Below are 19280 nucleotides of genomic sequence, written 5' to 3'. Positions count from 1 at the left end.
TGGTCCATCCTCACCCTTCCGCCCCCAACCCTCACCTCCTTATACCCCCAATATGTTTTTCCCAATAAAAAAAATGCTAAAAAAAAGAAGCATGGTGATCCAACAGAATGTGGAAATTACAAAACATCTTTGATATAACATGCAAGCAAAGTACTGTTAAAGATCATTTGAAAACGACTAGAACAACACAAGACAGGTTCAGAAGCTGGAGTGTCATCCACTTCCTAAATCACATGCCTCTAGAAACTCTATGAACTTGGAGAAATGACAGTTACAGAAAGGTCTCAGGTTTTTTGTTCATAGAGTCGCTATGAGTCGTGCCTGATTAGACAGCAATCAACAACCGAACAGTACATATACATGGAATTACCAGACGTTCAAGAAGTGGCATGGCACCAGTGATATCATTGCTGATGTCAGATGGATCCTGGCTGAAATCAAAGAACACCAGAAGAACATATTTTTTTTTAAAAAAAAATTTATTGACTATACAAAAGCTTTTGACAATATTGATTAAAACAAATTATGACTAACATTGACAAGCAAGGGAATCCCAGAACACTAAATTGTGCTTGTACAAAACCTATACTTAGACCTCCTCTTCCCCTTTGGACTTCTGCACATCTTACTAGGTACTCTGCTATTTTTACAGTAATCATCTTATGCAATATTTGTCCTCATGAGACTTAGTTATTCAACATAATGTTCTCTAACCTCTCTTATATAGTGTTTTTCAAAATCATTGCTTTTCAGTGCTGCACAGTATTCCATCAAGTAAATGTAGCACAATTTCTCAATCAATTAATTGGTTTATGGACATTTGGGCTGTTTCTGTTTTCTTGCTATTGTGAATAACATTACTGTGAACATTGGTGTAAAAATCTCCATTTGCGTCTCAGATCTACTTTCTTGTGGTATATTCCTAGGAGTAGAATAGGTGAGTCATATGGAATTTCTATGTTCAGCTTTTTGAGGAAGTACCAAACTACTGTCCAGAGTGGTTGTACCATTTTACAATCCCACCAATAATGTACGAGAGTTCCAATCTCTCCACATCCTTAACATTTGTTCCTTGCTGAACTGTAAACTTTGCTCTTTTGGTAGTGGCTCTGTATGTTTCTTCCATCTTCTTTTATTACTCTGGCAACGTTACAGATTTTGCCTGTAAAATATTGCAGTTCCAGATTTGAATTTTTCTTTAGTTCTTTAAGCTTAAGAATTGCTGAGTATTGTCTTCCTTTGTCTAGGCAGACCTGGTTTTTTTAAAATTTTGTTTTAATAGTTTGTTCTTTCTTATTGAGCTGCCCTTCAAAATTTTCTGTTAAGCTTCTTTAACATTTTTTCCCTTTCTTTAATTCCTACTTCAAGCTATATATTTTCCATCTTCCGTTTTGAGTGAAAGTTACAAATAATTTCTTTAATCACCCATTAAACATTTTGTTTTTGTAACATTAATTATAATTAATATAATTAACTCTCACTCAAGCACATTCAGTAATTATAATTGACATTTTAAAACAAAATGTGTGAATGACAAAAAAAAAATTCGTAAACTTTAGCTGAAATTTGTAAGAAGTTAAAAAAATTTGGAAACTAATGAATGTCAAGCGAATGATACAGAGGTGGGAGATTAGCAGTTGCACCAGCAATAAATTGATACTTTGTGTTGGAGCAGAAATATTTTATACATCAAAATGCTTATCTCTAGAAACTCTAAGAACTTGGAGGAAAGATATAAGTTTTACATTCAGACTTTCATTCATATTGTCGCAATGGGTCTTCTACAACTCTACAGCCCTTAATAACAATAGCAACAGTAGAGTTTAAACTTAAAAGGTAAGTCATACAAAATCATAGACAGCTTTGGATTTCAAGTTAAGGAATTTGCAAACTTTGATCCATGTTTACTTCTTGAGCTTTATTGTTTATTGAGAAATGTCATTATTACATTATTTACATTGCTTTAACAACTAGTAACAAAATCCTGCTAAAATACTTCTATCATGTTGAGTGCAATGAGCTCTATAAATTTTGCATTTTTGAGACATTGTGGTCAAAGGATAAAAAACTTCAACTACTTTTTTGTGAAAAATAGAATTGTTTTTCTGCACACATTGGCTAAAATTATTTATAATTGTTAAATTATAGCTATTTTGTACTTTGCATATGTTTGTCTTTCATAATACAAACAAGATAGTTCCTGTAAAGTAAATTTTGTTACAAAATAATTAAATATATTAAAATAAAGTTCATGTTTACTGAATGAATAAGTAACACAGTAAAAATAGAATGTTACTCATTCATACAAGGAATGATCTATATTTATCAACAGCAATATAGATAAAACTTTCCATCTGGATGCTTAAATGATTTCTTTTTGAGACTTTTTCTTTGGATATACCCTTGTTTTCTTTTCTCTGTTTATTTTTTCAGATTTTTGTTGACAGATGCTGTTGTAACATGCTATCATAAATGGCTCTCCAGAGGTTGAAAATCAATGAGAAGAGATTGTTCATCTTTCTTTCATGGAGCAGTGGGTAGATTCAGACTTCTTGCCTTTGGGTAACTAGTGCAACTAGTAACTTTACTGCAACTTCTTACCTAATAGTCCACAAGCAAATTTTGCTGGTCAGATGTTAGGTTTTTTAATATTTCTTGTCCTATTATATTTTTTTCCCTTTGTTGATAAAAAATTTCAATTTCCTTAATTTTATATTTTGATCATTTTATTGAGTTTAGTTTTTATGAACTATACATATTTAATTCCCAAAGTCTTTCTTATCATTTAATCTCTGTGTTTAATAACATCATATTTTTGGTTTTGATTCTTTCATCTCTTTATAAGTATCAGTGACAGAACTATGAAAGATGCTCAAAATGTTTTGTCAAAAAATGCTATGCTCAAAAATATTTTGTCTCTTATTCATCTGAATTGTTATATTTTTGTTTGTTTTGTTCTTCTTTCATATTGATTATTTTCCTCTAATGGCTTGTTCTTTTCAGTTGTCCATATTTTAGATTAAGATGCTGTAAAATTTTGTTACTTAACAATTCATAGACCTTAGAGAATTTTGTATAATCAATAATTTATATGTTGCAAATATCTTTTATAAGAAACATAAACTGTGACTATATACATGGGCCTTATCTAGTGGTCTGGACAGGAATCAGATTAACTGCATCTGTGAAAAAATCTTTGGAGAAGTTCAATATCAACAGTGAAATCTAAGTTAGGGGTTGATTGTGGAACAAACAATCAACTACTATGCAAGACTTTGAACTATGCAAGTTCAAACTAAAGCCAAAGAAGGTGAAATCATATGCACATGAATCAAAATTTGACCTTAAGTCTACCCCACCTGAATTTAAAAACCACCTTAGGAAAAGATTTGAGGCCTTGAGCAATAATGAACGAACCAGATGAGCTATGGTAGGACATCAAGAGTATCATACTCAAAGAATGCAAAAGGTCATAACAAAGACATAAGAGGAAGACAAGACACATGTGGATGAAAAAAGAGGTGATAAATATTGCATGAAAGTACAGAGAAGCCACAGCAAAGGGAAGAAAGCAAGAAGTTAAGGAGCTGAACAGAAGATTTCAAAGGACAGCATGGGAAGAAGTAATGTATTATAATGAAATGTCCAAAGAGCTGGAGTTAGATAATCAAAAGGGCTGAATTCGGTTGGCATTTCAAAAGCTGAAGGAACTAAAGAAAAATTCAAGCCTTGAGTTGCAAAATTTAAGAAAGTTATACGAAGATTATTGAATGGTCCAGTAAGCATTTAAAAAAAGATGGAGGGAGTATACAAAGTCATTGTACCAAAAAGAATTGGATGACACAAAGAATTTGGAGAAACAACATGTGATAAAGAGGCAACAGTGATGAAAGAGAAGTTCAAGCTGCTCTAAAGGAACTGGTAAAAAACAAGGCCTGAGGAATTGACAGAACACCAACTGACATATTTTTACAAACTCTGCCCTGAACATACTCAGCAAGTTGTGCCCAGAAATTTGAAGGACAATCATCTGGCCAACTGACTGGAGGAAGTGCATATTTATTTCCACTCCATAAAGAGGGAACCTTACAGAGCGTGGAAATTTTCAAACAATATCTCTAACATCATACACAAGCAAACTCCTGCTGTTGTTGTTGTTATTGTTATGTGCCGTCGAGTCGTTTGTGACTCATAGTGACCCTATGTACAACAGCCCTATGCCGTGCTCTATCCTGTGCCAATCTCATTGCCTCTGACACACCCATCCCGATTACCCCAGTCACTGAATCAATCGACCTCATAGAGGGTCTTCCCCTCCTGCGCCGTCCCTCCACTCTACCCAGCATGATGTCCCTCTCTAAAGACCTGTCTCTGCTTACAACATGTCCAAAGTATGTCAGGCGAAGCCCCAAAAATCCTTGCCTACAAGGAGCAGCCTGGTTTAACCCTCTCTAGGCTGAATCTGTTTCTTTTCCTGGCAGTCCATGGTACATTCAATACTCTTCTCCAGCACCACAGCTCAAAGGCGTCAATTCTCCTTCTATCCTCCCTAGTCATTGTCCAACTCTCTGATGCATAACAAATGATCGCAAAAACCATGGCCTGTATCAGGCGCACCTTAGTCTCCAGAGAGACACCGCTGCTCTTGAGTACTTTAGAGAGGTCCCTAACCACAGACTTTCCCATTGCAATACGTTTTTTGATTTCCTGGCTACTGGTGCCAAAAGTGTTGACCGTGGAGCCGAGCACACTGAAGCTGTGAACACTCTCAATCTCTTCGCCATCCATCCTGATGCTACCGATTGGTCCGGTGGTGAGAATTTTTGTCTTCTTGACATTGAGGCTCAGTCCATACTGAAGGCTGCAGTCCTTGACCCTCTGCAGTAAGTGCATGAGGTCCTCCTCAGTTTCAGCGAGCAAAGTTGTGTCATCTGCATAACGCAGATTGTTGATAGATCTCCCACCAATCCTAACGCCATGCTTCTCCTCATAGAGCCTAGCCTCTCGGATAATCTGCTCTGCATACAAGTTGAAAAGGTATGGAGATAGGACACATCCCTGGCGTACACCCTTCCCAATTTTGAACCATGCAGTGTTGCCCTGCTCTGTTCTGACGACTGCCTCTTGGTCTAAGTATAGGTTTCGCATTAGCAGGATTAAATGTTCTGGGATTCCCATTCTTCTCAGAGTCAGCCACAGTTTGTTATGATCCACACAGTTAGATGCCTTTGCATAATCAATGAAACACAGATAGACATTCTTCTGGTATTCTCTGCTTTCAGCTAAGATCCCAGCTACAATATCCCAGTACCACGACCCCTTCTAAACTCCTGCTAAATAATATATATATAGACTGGAATAAATCATTGACTGAGAACTACCAGAAAATACAATCTAGGTTAAGAAGAGATTGTGGCACTATGGACATTATCACCAATGTCAGATGGATCTTGGCAGAAAGCAAAGAGTACCAGAGGAATGTCTATATGTGTTTTATTGACTGTACAAAGGCTTTTTTTTTCTGTGTATCACAACAAATTAGAGCTAACCTTGAGGAGATTGGGCATCCCAGAGTACTTGATTGTGTTCATGCAAAACCTGTACTTGGACCAGGAAGCAGTCTTTAGAACAGAGCGTGGAAATACTGTACTGCATGGTTCAAAATCAGAAAAGGAGTCAGAGATATGACTGGTCTCCATACCTTTTCAATCTATAATGGAACAGATCATTCAGGACATTGGGCTTTATGAGAAGGAATATGACATTAGAATCAGAGGAAGACTTAGAAACAACCTGCAATATGCAGATAACCTTGCTTGCTGAAACTGAGGAGGACCTGGAGCTCTTTCTGCAGAAAGGCAAGGACTGTAGTCTTCAATATAGATTGAAGGTCAACATTAAGAATACAAAAATTCTTACTACTAATTTGCAAAACCATGATAGATGGAGAAGAGATTGAGGTTGTTAACAATTTCATCTTGTTCAGCTCAATAATCAACACTCTTGCCACCAACAGTCAGGAAATCAAGACAAATGGAAAATCTGTGATCAAGGACCTCTCCAGAGTACTGAGAACCAACAATGTCAATCTAGAGACTAAAATCGCCTGATCCAGGCCATGGTCTTCACAATACTTGCTATTCTTCAGAGAGCTGGACAATGAGGATGACAGAGGAAGAATTGATTTTTTTGAGTTGTAGTGTTGGAGAAGAGTATTGAACGTACCATGGACGGCCAAGAGAACAAATAGCTCTGTCTTAGAGAGGGCAAAATTAAGTTTCTCTTTAGAGGCTAGGATTTTGAAGCTCCATCTCACATCCTTTGGGATCAGTCATTAGAGAAGGCATTATGCTCAAAAGGGTGGAAAGAGGTCCCCAGATAAGAAAGATTGACACAGTAACTTGTGTACAATAGTGGTAGGTGGGTTAGAGTTGGTGAGACAGGCTCTGGATAGGGCAGGGTTCAGAACTATTGTACACAAGGTTGCTATGAGTCACAGGTGACTCGACAGCACGTAACAACAACAAATTTACAAGAAAGTTTAAATGATTAAACTTTTTTTAATACTACAAAGAAGCAGCTGATTATTTACTAAATGCATATGACTAATCAGCTTACACTTGATTGTTAACAAAATAATAATAAACAAAACCCGACCGAACAGTTCATATCTGACTCTCAATTAAATCAAAACAACCTACCCTCCAGAATCCAACTGCTTCACACAGGATGTTACCAACTGGAGACAAAGAAGAAACAAATATGTTTTGGTGAGAGTGTAGCCAGAGTGCTCTTAGAAGGCAAGAATGAATGATAAGGCTTTGTCTCACAGACTTTGGGCATGTTGCTGGGACGTACTATTCATGATGATGCTAGGAAGGTGGAGGGTCAGCAAAGGAGAGGAGGACTTTGGACCAAGTGGATTCACGAGGTGACTGCTGAAATGGGCTTTTGTGTGTCAGAAAGTCTGTGGATGGCACAGGATATAATATGGTCGCTATGAGTCTTACTCGACTCAATGGCACCTACCAAAAACAAGAACAATGAAACAGAAGGGGGTTTTTGTTGCAGATTTTTCTTTAAAGATGATACTTTCTGTCTCTCTCTTGGTGGTTCAGTCTCCTGGAAATGAGAAAGATATCTGCAGACAGGAGGGGACAGAGTGATGTGTAACCATTCACTAGAAAAACATTCAAAATTTTTATTTTTTTCTGTTTTAAATTGTATTTCTATACTTTTTTTTATCCTAATATTCCTGAATTTGTACTCTGTACAGTTGGAGATGCAAATCTCACCCTTTTCTTTAGGAGGAGAAAAAGCAAGAGGCAGATAATTGCTTCTTTTTTTGGAGTGGGTGAGGAATCCAGGAGTATTATCAGATTTTCACATTATATTTACTCTCAGCTCTGTTCCACCTTTGACTATCATGTACCCATTTATTAAAAATATTGGACTTCTCTAAGGTCCTAAACTATGGCTTAACATGCTTTTCCTTACCTATAAAAATTATGGCTAAACAAGTTATAAATATTTTGTCACTTTTTTCTCCCAAAATTTTTGTGACATCTTTTGTCATTATTACTACATTCTTGTTTTCATTGTTTCTGTTTTTTTAATTTATATGGTTAGTTTTTTCATTCTAATTTTAATAGGATTCCATGTTCAGAACAAAGAGCTAACACCCTATGTTTTGACAGGAACTAATTGAAAAGAAGGTTTTAAAATTCTACAAAGATTTTTGAAGTAAAGATTTTTTATTTTTATTTTTCTGTGTGTAGCTCATATTCATCAACAACCTGTGTTATGTAGATAATACAACCTTGTTTTCAGAAAGTGGTGAAGATTTGAAACACCTGCTGCAAAAATCAGACTACAGCCTTCTTGATGAATTACATTTTAACATCAAGATAACAAAAATTTTCACCACTGGGCCAATTTGCAACATTATGATAAATGATTGAAGTTGTCAACAACTTCATTTTACTTGTATCCATAATCAATACCCACAGTAATAGTCGTTGCTGTTGTTGTTGTTGTTGTTATGTGCCATTGAGTTACTTGCGACTCATAGCGACCCTATGTACAACAGCCCTAAACTCTACTCTGTCCTGTGCCAATCGTACTGTCTCTGACACTCCCATCCCAATTATCCCAGTCACTGAATCAATCCACCTCATAGAGGGCCTTCCTCTCCTGCGCTGTCCCTCCACCCTCCCAAGCATGATGTCCTTCTCCAAGGACTGGTCTATCCTCACAACATGTCCAAAGTATGTTAGACTGAGCCTCAGAATCCTTGCCTCCAAGGAGCCACCCGGTTTAACTCTTTCCAGGACGAATCTGTTTGTTTTCCTAGCAGTCCATGGTATTCTCAATACTCTTCTCCAGCACCACAGCTCAAAGGCATGAATTCTTCTTCAATCCTCCTTGGTCTTTGTCCAACTCTCTGATGTATAACAAGTGATTGCGAAGACTATGGCCTGTATCAGATGCACCTTAGTCTCCAGAGAGACACCATTGCTCTTCAGTACTTTGGAGAGGTCCCTAATAGCACACTTTCCCATGGCAATGCACCTTTTAATTTCCTGGCTACTGGTGCCAGGAGTGTTGACGGTGGAGCCAAGCAAACTAAAGCTGTGTACAATCTCAATCTCTTCACCATCCATCCTGATGCTGCCAATTGGTCCAGTGGTGAGAATCTTTGTCTTCTTGACATTGAACCTCAATCCATAGCTGGGCAGCTAAAGGGTCCATCACACTCCCCGCCCATCTTCTCAGGTAACACCGAAGACGCCAAAACAATGTGGTATCCGTTCCGGCCTGAGGATCATAGGCCCTCAGGCCAAGAAAAACCTATCTATAAGACAGTTCTACAGGACAGATCGCCTTCGCTCGGGAAACATTACCACTAAACTTCAGAGACATTATTCCCAACATAAGGAACTACTAGCAGCTGATGTGTTTGGAATCACAGAAGCCAAGGAAGCTTCATATATAAGCTATTAGATCAAGGGCTGATCAATGGGAGATCGATGTGAAGGGAGTGGGTAGAAGTGCTTGGGTATCCTGGTGGATGGTGGAGCAGGGAAATAAGTGGGTAAAGACAGGTGTGCCAAAGGCAGGGACAACACTGACACTAATAGTTAACTCCACAATAAGGGATATACCTTTAACTTGCTAGTCTGTCTGATACTTCTCTAAATCTGAACTTTCACATTAAGACAGACTAGGAAGAAGGATTGACCATCCACTTCTGAAATAGCAGGCCTCTGAACACAACAGAACACATGTAGATAACAGAAGGGCAACTGAGGTTGAGCTTTCAAGTATGGAAATACAAAGGAAGAGGAACAGTTGTAAGCAGACACTAGTGATTGGAACATGGAATGTGAGAACCATGAATGTAGGGAAATTAGAAATTGTTAAGGAAGAAATGAAACACATAAATATTGACATACTAGGCATTGGTGAGATGAGATGGACTGGCATGGGGCATTTTGAGTCAGATGATCATATGATATATTACTCTGGAGATGAAAAGGTGAGGAAAAACGGAGTTGCTTTTATAGTTAAAAAAGTCATTGCTAGATCCATCTTGAAGTACATTAATAGTAGTCAAGAAATAATAATTAAAAAATAAAACACAAAACAAACAAAAATGTTGCCTTGGGAAAATCTGCTCTCAAACATAACTTCAAAGAACTAAAAAGCAAGAAGGTCAATTTAAAGGCACATCTGCTTCAAGTCATGGTGTTTTAATTGCTTTCTGCACATCAGAAAATTGAACAATGAATAAATATAACAGAAGATAAATTAATGCCTTTAAACTGTGGTGGTGTCAAAGAGTATTGAATATATATACACTGTCAAAAAAACCAAACAATTTCTTTTGGTTTGTTCAAGGAAGACTAGAGTACTCCTTGGAGTCAAAGATTGCAAAACTTTGTCTCACTTATTCTGAGCATATTTCCATGAGGAACAAATCTTTAGAAAGTGGCATTATTATGTTGGGAAAAGTAAAGTGTTTGCTCAAGAGAGGAAGATCTTGAATGAGATGGTTTGATGGTTGACTACCACAAACGATTTGTGCATGCCGAAAATTGTAAGGATACTGCAGAGAAGGGCTAGGTTTAGACCTGTTGTTCAAAGGGTTGCTAAGAATTGTAGTGGACCTGAGGACACCAAACAAGGTGTTGTTAGAGAAAACTAGTGAGGATCTTATGGGCATGCTGTTGGGAGAGCAAGTCTTTGGAAAGACATCCTATAGGGAAAGATGAAAGGTTAGAGAAAGAGGAACACTCCCAACAAGCTGGATTGACAAGGTGACTGTAACAAGAGGCTTCAACATATCAGAGAGTGAGAGGATAGTGCAGGATAGGGCAAGATTCAGTTCTGTTTTCTAATAGGGTTGCTGAGTCATATGTGACTTGATGGCACATAACAATAACAGTGATAACAACAATAGCCATTTGGGGAAGAGTAGACCTGCCTGATAGGATTTTCTAGGCTATAAATCTCTATCAGAACTCATAATTGGTTCTTTTTTCTCATGGAGTCACGGGTGGGTTTGAATCACTGATCTTTAGGTTAGCAGTAAAGTGCTTAATTACTGTGCCAGGCAGCATTCTTACCACGAAAAAAGGGTTTAGAACAAATCCTCCTTAAGGGAAAGATCTCCACGTAACTATTTTTCAGAATTTTAAATATAATAGATACTTAATAAATAAAACCCATACTAGATGCATAAGAAATACTTAATAAATATATACATTTTAATAATATCTATCCTACCTGACAAAGCCAGCTCCTGACTCTGATGTCTGATATCTCAGCTAAGGCTGATGTTTTGAAAAATCAATTTTGGGCCCTGCCCTAGCAAGAAAACAGGGTTATAGTTCAGGAAATTCTTTTTCACTGGTATCCCTTGAAGGCAATATCCTCCCTTTTCACATTTATTTTTTTCAAGGACAATTCGTTTGTTTATTTTTTTCTGTGTTGTCAGTCATTATATTCTCTTCATGTGTGACGACATTGCTATACTCTCTCTAATAAGTAATTTATCATTGTCTCCAGTAAGTGTTGCATTTGGTTGATGTCTATTTTAAATCCGCTAAGCATCTGAAATAATAGATTTCATAGTGAACACAGGGGGTTCTTTTCTGTAGTCACAAGCCAATAAGACAGGTGGATTATGCAGTATCAGAAGCACTTTATTAGTGGAAAAGATCCAATGTGAAAAACAATGTATAGAAACTTTGTAAGGAAACCAGTATTAAATAAAAATTTTATATTAAATGAAAATAAATAAAATAAAATACATGTTGTACAAGGAAAATCTGCTGTCAAGGACTTCTCCAAAGCGTTACATAGCAAGGAAGTCAATTTAAAAACTAAGGTACATCTGCTCCAAGCTGTGAGGATTTTTTCAATTATTTCCTAAGCAATTGGTAGAGATCAATATTTGTCCCCATTCCAAAGAAGGGTGACCCAACATAGTGCAGAATTTAGCATACAATATCATTAAGAGTACATGCAAGCAAGGTTCTGCTGAAAATTATCCAAATACGACTGGAGAAACATGTCAACAAAGAACAACCAGATGTGCAGCCTGGGTTTAGAATAGGCAGTGGTACTAGGGATGTTCTAGCTAATGTTAGATGGATCTTGACAGAAAGCAGAGACTATTTAGTTGTGTTTCATTACCTGTTCAAAGGCTTTTGACTCTGAGGATCACAACAAACAGTGGTTTGACTCTGAGAAGAATGGGAATTCAAGAACACTTGATTGTGCTTATGTGAATCCTTGGTTCAAGTGAACCAAGAGGCAGTCATCAGAACAGAGCAAAGAGACATTGCATGGTTCAAAAACAGGAAGGGTGTCCACCAGGAATGGATTCTGTCTCCATACCTCTTCTATCTGTATGTAGAAGAGATCATCCAGGATGCTGGGCTGTACAAGCAAAAATTTGGCATCAGGATTGGTGGAATATTCATCAACAACCTATGTTATGTAACCTGGCTTGCTGAAGTTGATGAGGACCTCAAGCACTTGCTGCACCATAATTGCACTTATTGTAAGAGATACTTGTTCATTCTTTCAGCAGTCTGTGAGATATGAAGTACTCGTCTTCAACACCACAGCTCAAATGCATCAATTCTTGTGTCGTCTTTATTTATTGTTCAACTTTCAGATGCACAGCAAGTGATTGAAAAGACCGTGGCTTGGATCAGGAGCATCTTAGGTTCTAAACTGACCCAATGCACTTAGTAACTTTGGAGAAATCCTTGCAAACAGATATCCCCAATGCAACACATCTTCTGGTTTCTTGAATGTTGGTTTTGGAGGCAAGCAAGATTGCAATTTCAGTCTTGTCTCCATATATCATGATATTGCTATTATATCAGTGGTGAGCATTTTTGTTTTGAGATGTAATCCAAACTGAAGGCTACAGTCTTGATCTTTTGCTATAGGTATTTCAAGTTCCTTTCATTTTCAGCAAACAAGTTTGTGTCATCTGCATAATGCGGACTAGTGATGAGTCTTCCTTTAATCCTGACGTCATATTTCTCTACACATAGTGTAGCTCTTAAATGTTGTGGGGATGAGAATAGATATGGATCTCTTGCATTTTGTTGGCCAGGAAACTGTTTTCCAAATTTCTTAGCAGATTGGTGAGCATGTCCATGGTTGTGTCTGTAGAAACATGTTAAATTTGTATCCCATAACTCGTAAGGTCTTATATTTTGAGAATGCTTTCAGTGCAACTTGAACATATTCCTTCATTATCATTGCTTTTGGCCTCATGCTTCTTCCTGGAATGGCAGCCAAGTCTCTTTGGTACAGTCACTTTTTATATTACCTTCATTTTCTTTTAGTGCTACTTAGATCATTCCAAATTTTTCCCATAAAGAAACAATAACTGCCATCCTAACAGATATATGCACACCCATGTTATGGCTACATGATATACAATAGCAAAGAGATGGAAGCAACCCAAATTCCCATCAACAAATGTTTTATTATTTTTTGTGTGAGTGTACCGTCAAATCAGATCTGACTGGTACAGGAGGAGATTGTACCTCCTTCGCCGGCAGAGCATCTGGTGGATTCGAACCGTGCACCTCTGGGATTGTAGTTGCAGCTCCTTACCACTAGGCCACCAGAGCTCCCCTTCCCATCAACAAATGAATGAAGAGAAAAACTATGGTATATTTGTACAATGGAATACTATTGCAGCACTAAAAAAACAATGAAGTAGTAAAACATTATACAACATGGGGGACCCTGGAGCACATCATGTAATGCTGAGTGAAGTATCACACAAGGACACACAGTCACAAAATGACAAATACTGCATAGCAACACTGTTATAGAGCAGGTCTGACATGAGGTGTTGGGAAGAGAATAGGATAAGAGTGGATGGATAATGGTCATTGCATTGGAACAGATGAAAGAAAGAACTATATAAAGTGAATATATATTTAGACATTATGTTTATCAGAACAGCCTAGAATAAGAGATATATCATTGCAAAGAGGACTGGGGTGGGGTAAGTAATTGTGCAACAATGAATGAATTTTGGGTTTTTTTTAAAGTAAACTGGAGAAGGAGTAGAGAGAGTGAGGGGGTAAAAAGTGAACAACAAGTGAATATAATCTAACTTATCTGTAAATGTTCCTTAAAATCACAATTAAAATAAAATTCCATTTAAAAACCTTTTTTCCCCATAGCATATTTTGTGTTGCAACTAGAGGCTTGCATTTTTTTTCAGTTCTTTTAGCTTGAGAAATTATTAGTGAGTTCTTCCCTTTTTATTTTTTAACTCTACTTCTTTGCACATTTCACTGTAACACTTTGTTATGGTATATATTTTATTCATGTTGTTGCTGAGTATTATCGGGTCTACCATGACACACAGTAATCCGGTAAATCATAGATCTAAACCTTGTCCTATCTTTAACATTCATTGTTTGTTGTTGGTTTGTTGTCTTTTTTTATTGCCTTTGGGTAGAGCTCTACTCATAGCCACTCTGTGAACAAAAGTCCTGAAGCCCCTCTATAACTATCAACATTTATCAAAGTTCGTAGAGGTTCTGGAGGCATGTTATCTAGGAAGTAGATGCCACTCCTGCTTCCAAATATATAGTTAACCAAAATCACAAATCAAAGGCACTGATTAATTTTCTCATACTCTATTCCGACATCCATTTGGTCTTTTCTTTCTTTACTGACCTTTTTCTTTGTCCATGTTTAATATTCCAGATGTCATTTCTCAAATTATCTGGTTTTCAGTCATTAGTGTCTATTCTTCAAAGAGTTTCTAAATACAGGTGGTATATACTGATACTTATACCTTGACTTTTATAAATTATTTACCATTTTCTTTAGCATTAATTTGAACTTACGTATGAATAATTTATACTGTATATGCATCAGAAAACTGAACAATGAATAGGGATAATAGAAAGAGAATTGATGCCTTTGAGCTGTGGTGTTGGAGAAGAGTACTGAATATAACATGGACTGCCAGAACAAACAGGTTCATTCAAGAAAGGGTGAAAATCAGGCCTGTCCTTAGAAGTAAGGATTCTGAGGCTTTGTCTGACATATTTTGGGGGTGTTGCAAGGAGAGACCAGTCCTTGGAGAGGGACATGATGTGTGGAAGAGTGGAGGGACAGTGCAAGAGAAGAAGATCTTTGATGAGATGGATTGATTCAACGACCGAGGTAATGAGGGTAGGTGTGTCAGAGACAATAAGGTTGTCACAGGATAGAGCAGGGTTCAGGGATGTTGTACATAGTGTTACTGTCAGTTGCAAGTGACTTAATAGCACATAATAACAACAACAACTTATGACAATCAGACTCTGCAATTGTTATAAGAAATGATGTTTTCCCTTTAAATCATTTCTTTCTATTTATGTGTACTATATTTGGTACCATGCATATGCATATGCATATTATTGTTGTTGCTGGATGTGATAGCAAGTCAACTATTTTTGCATTTTTTTTTTAATCAGCAGGAAAGTGGAATTAAGTACTCAAAACTCCAGTTAGTCAAGAGATATGGGGAGAGGAACTCATGGTTATATATTCTCCTGACCTTAAAAATTCTGTGGGCCTTGGACAGCACGGAGGGACCTTAATATTACTGTGAGGCACTGTAGGGCCTGGACAGGGCCCCAAAGCATAGTCTTCCAGTGGGCCCTGCTCCTGACTCCACATCTCAGACCAGAGGGCAGCTGTGCACGATGTCAAGGAAACACTTAACTTCCAGGACCTCAGGGTCACCTGCTGGGGGACAGACTTCCCATGTGGCTTCACCACTGTCCTCGACTTGGAAGAAGTGCATACCCTACAACAATCTGACCATTAAATACATGGTTAATCATTAAATTAATAGGTATTTTTTTAAGTCTATGGTGATTCATGCGACATATAAAACTGACTAATGAACCAAAAAAATTTATTGAGAAGTCATTATATAAGGAGTAAAATATGTTAACTTGGCTTCAAGCCTGCTTTTTGTTATGTACTGTCAGGTCAACTATGACTCCTATTAACCATCTGCACAATAGCTCTGAATTCTGCTCTACCCTGGGCCAATCTCACTGTCTTTGACACACTTAGCCTCATTACCCCAGTTACTGTGCCATTCCATCTCATCCAGGGTCTTCCTCTCCTGTGATGTCCTTCTACCCCTCCAAGCATGATTTACTTCTCCAAGGACTGCTATCTCCTAGCACAAAGCATGTGAGATGGAGCCTCAAAATCCTTGCCTTCAAGGAGCAGCTTGGTTTCACTCTCCCTAGGACAGACCTATCCTTTTTCTTGGTAGTCCATAGCATGTGGACTCTTCTCCAATTCCACAACTCAAAGTCAATAATTCTTCTTCTGATATCTTTGATCATTGTCCAGCTCTCTGATGCATATCAAGAAATTGTGAAGACTGTGATCTGGATCAGATGCCCCTTAGTCTCTAGACTGATACTGTTTTTCTTCAGCACTCTGGAAACCCTTACCATAGCTGCTATGAGAGAGAGCCTGGTGGCAGCAGGATAAATCAACATCACTTATCACTGAAGGGAGTGGATGCTTGAGATCAATAGTTAGCTGGTAAAAGAGGGGAAGTGGGAGAGGAGTGCTGGCCAAAGGAGGCAGGAATCAGAAGGAAGGAACAAAAGTGGATGTTGGCAGAACAGGGCTGGAGGGCAGAACCAAGTTATAGGTGTCAAAATTGGTGATGAGTGGATTGGGGGGATCAACACCAAATAAGTGACTTTTTTAAATGGGGAAGTGTCTTTTATATGCTTTTCTGGGTAAAATGCTTTTATGTCAGATATTGCTCTAAATCTGAGAGTCTAAATTAAGGCAGACAAAGGAGAAGTAGTGACCTTCCGCTTCTGAAATAACAGGCCTTCATGCACAATAAAGCACATTTAGATTAGACTAGCAGATTTGATGCCTCAGACAGAGCCCTCCAGTTGGCAAACACAAAGAAGGAAGAACAGTTGCAAACCAGCATCAAGTAATTGAAACATGGAATGTGAGAAGCATGAATGTTGGTAGTATGAATATAGTTAAAAGAGAAATAGAATGCATAAATATTGACATATTAGGCATTGGTGAAATGAGATGAATTGGCATGGGACATTTTGACTATGACAACCATGTGATCCACTAAGTCGGAAATGAAAAGGTAAGGGAGAAAAATGAAGTCACATTCATAGTTAAAAAGACCATTTTTAGATCCATCTTGAAATATAATGTTTTGAGCAACAGGATAATATCCATGCACATACAATACCACCTGTTAATACAAATATCATTGAAATATATATACCACGGTTGATAGTATGGTATTAATAAGTTCCAGACTATTCAAACATATGGAATATTTGTAAAACTGACATCATGTTCCCCAAGACTGAAAAAGTGACAGCCTCAGACCCTGTTATACCCTTTCTATAGTAAGCAGAGTACTTTATACGGTCTGTTTACCAAAAGGAGAAACGTATCTGTCATTAAATTTGCATTTGTCTTTTCTTATTAATTTGGAAACTGTACCTCAAAGTGTGTGTTCACTAGAAATCGTATGTAAGAATCCTAAATTCATATTTTTCTGTCATATGTGAACTACACCTTAAATTGTTTATTAGGAAGAGAAAAACATCTTTACTAGATTAGCATTTACCTCTTTGAAAGAGTATTTTCCTAATTCTATGTAAACTATATCACAGGTTGTCTGTTTATCTAGTAACTGTATGTGAACTGTTCTTTTTGAATGTAAAAATCCTGTAGCTTTGTACTAGCAATAGTAATATGTTAAGTAGATTAACACGTAACCCAAGTATAAAAATTAATGGCCATGCTTGGATGGAGAAGCAGTTTTTGAGAGAATTCTCTCTGCTCTCCCAGGTCTGCACTAAAGTGATTTGGATATTGCAATCAATCTGTTTTATTGGCAACTGATTTTGGAAAGAACCTTTCCCCTGTATTCTGTAACAAGATGTTTTTAACAGTTTCTTTTATTATTTGCTGACCTTCCTGTTTTCATAAATATATTTTTATCAGAAGGCAGGTCAGTGAAAGAAGCAAGGTTTTATACACACACACACACACACACACACACACACACACACACACACGAATGTTTGGTTTTTTCTTAATTAGGGCATAACATTCTTGTGTTCTGATTAAATTCTTTAGATTACATTCTTTTAACCTAGGCAGCCTTGGTCAGCTTAATGCCTATATCTCTCCCCCTCCCCTTTTTTGGTGTTTTGTTGGGTTTTTTTTAACATATTTTTCAGTGTGTAAAATGTACTATTTGCTACTGAAACCTATTAAGGTTTCAGTAAAGATGCTGTGCATACTTGATGAAGTAATTTAAGCAGTAGAAAGGAGATAGAATAAATAAATGCCTTATAACTGAGGGGTTATTACTCTTTGTCATATTAGTTTTGAAACTCAATTGTCTAAGAAGAGTGTCCTTAAACAAATGAAAGAATTTAATGATTTAGATTTTGCTGGTGAGGCAGGATGATGGAAGATTTCTCCTTGCTTTGAGACCTGCCACCTGCTCTGAGATGGGAGCCCTAACCGCTGTCATGGATATAGAGATGACAACTACTCTCTCTACCTCCTGCTGGAAGGGGTTGTTGTTTTTGAACAGTAGTTAGATTATTTTTTTTTTTTTTTGTGGAAGCTGATTTAATGGTCCACAGAAAATCTGGAAGCTCATGCAAGGTTCCACATCCAGACTATTTGTACCTCTTTGAATTACAATCATTTTTCTACTGGAAGCAGTGTATTCTGAAAGATGTAAAGGTAGAAAACAAGTTAAAAAGACATAATCTTAGCAATAATGGTAGGAACATGTCCTGTTTTCTTCAATTAATTTTAAATGATGTGAAATTTTAAGGATAAACTTGACTTGGATTTTTTAATTTTAAAGATTATGCAAAACAGTCCATTATGACATTAAATTATTTTCTTATTATTCCTTTTCCTCAGTCACTGATTTACACACACTTTCTTATGTCTTCTAAACTGTTATAAATTACTTTGGGAAAATTTGCTGTGAGGGACTTTTGTAGAGTGCTCAAGAGCAATAAGAGACTAAGGTGTGCCTAATTCAGACATGGCCTTCACAATTACTTACTACACATCAGAGAACTGAACAGTGAATATAGATGAAAGAAGAAGAATAAATGCCTTTGAGTTGTGGCGCTGGAGAAGAATATTGAACATAGAATGTACTGCCAAGAGCACAGACAGTTCTGTCCTGGAGAGGGTAAAACCAAGTCACTCCTTGGAGGCAAGGATTTTGAAGTTTTGTTTCACATACTTTGGGCATGTGGCTGAAGCAGAGCCATCCCTGGAGAAAGATATCATATTTGGAAGAGTGCAGGGATGGGCATAAGAGAAAGACTGGATAAGAAGAGTTGACAAAGTAAATGGAGTTAAGGGGACAAACGTGTCAGAGACAGTGAGATTGGCTTAGGATAGGACAGGTTTCAAAGCTATTGTGAATAGTGTTGCTTTGAGTTGCAGTTGACTGGATGGCACATGACAACAACAAAAATGTTTAGTCATTTCTAACCAAGATTCAAATTTCTCTCACCATTTAGAGATGGAGCAAGTTTGCACTATGGTGTCAGGCAACATATGGAGCTCACATAATTAACCGTGCAACTTTTTGGAGTTTTATCAATGTTCCTGGATCTTGAAACTGCTGCATATGCCGTCTAGTTGTCTGGGACATATAGTGACCCTCTGTA

Source organism: Elephantulus edwardii, unplaced genomic scaffold (assembly GCF_000299155.1).
Source record: "Elephantulus edwardii isolate Elephantulus edwardi_28Jun2011 unplaced genomic scaffold, EleEdw1.0 scaffold00099, whole genome shotgun sequence".
In the NCBI taxonomy this organism is placed as follows: Eukaryota; Metazoa; Chordata; class Mammalia; order Macroscelidea; family Macroscelididae; genus Elephantulus; species Elephantulus edwardii.
Note: the sequence above shows the minus strand (reverse complement) of the source record.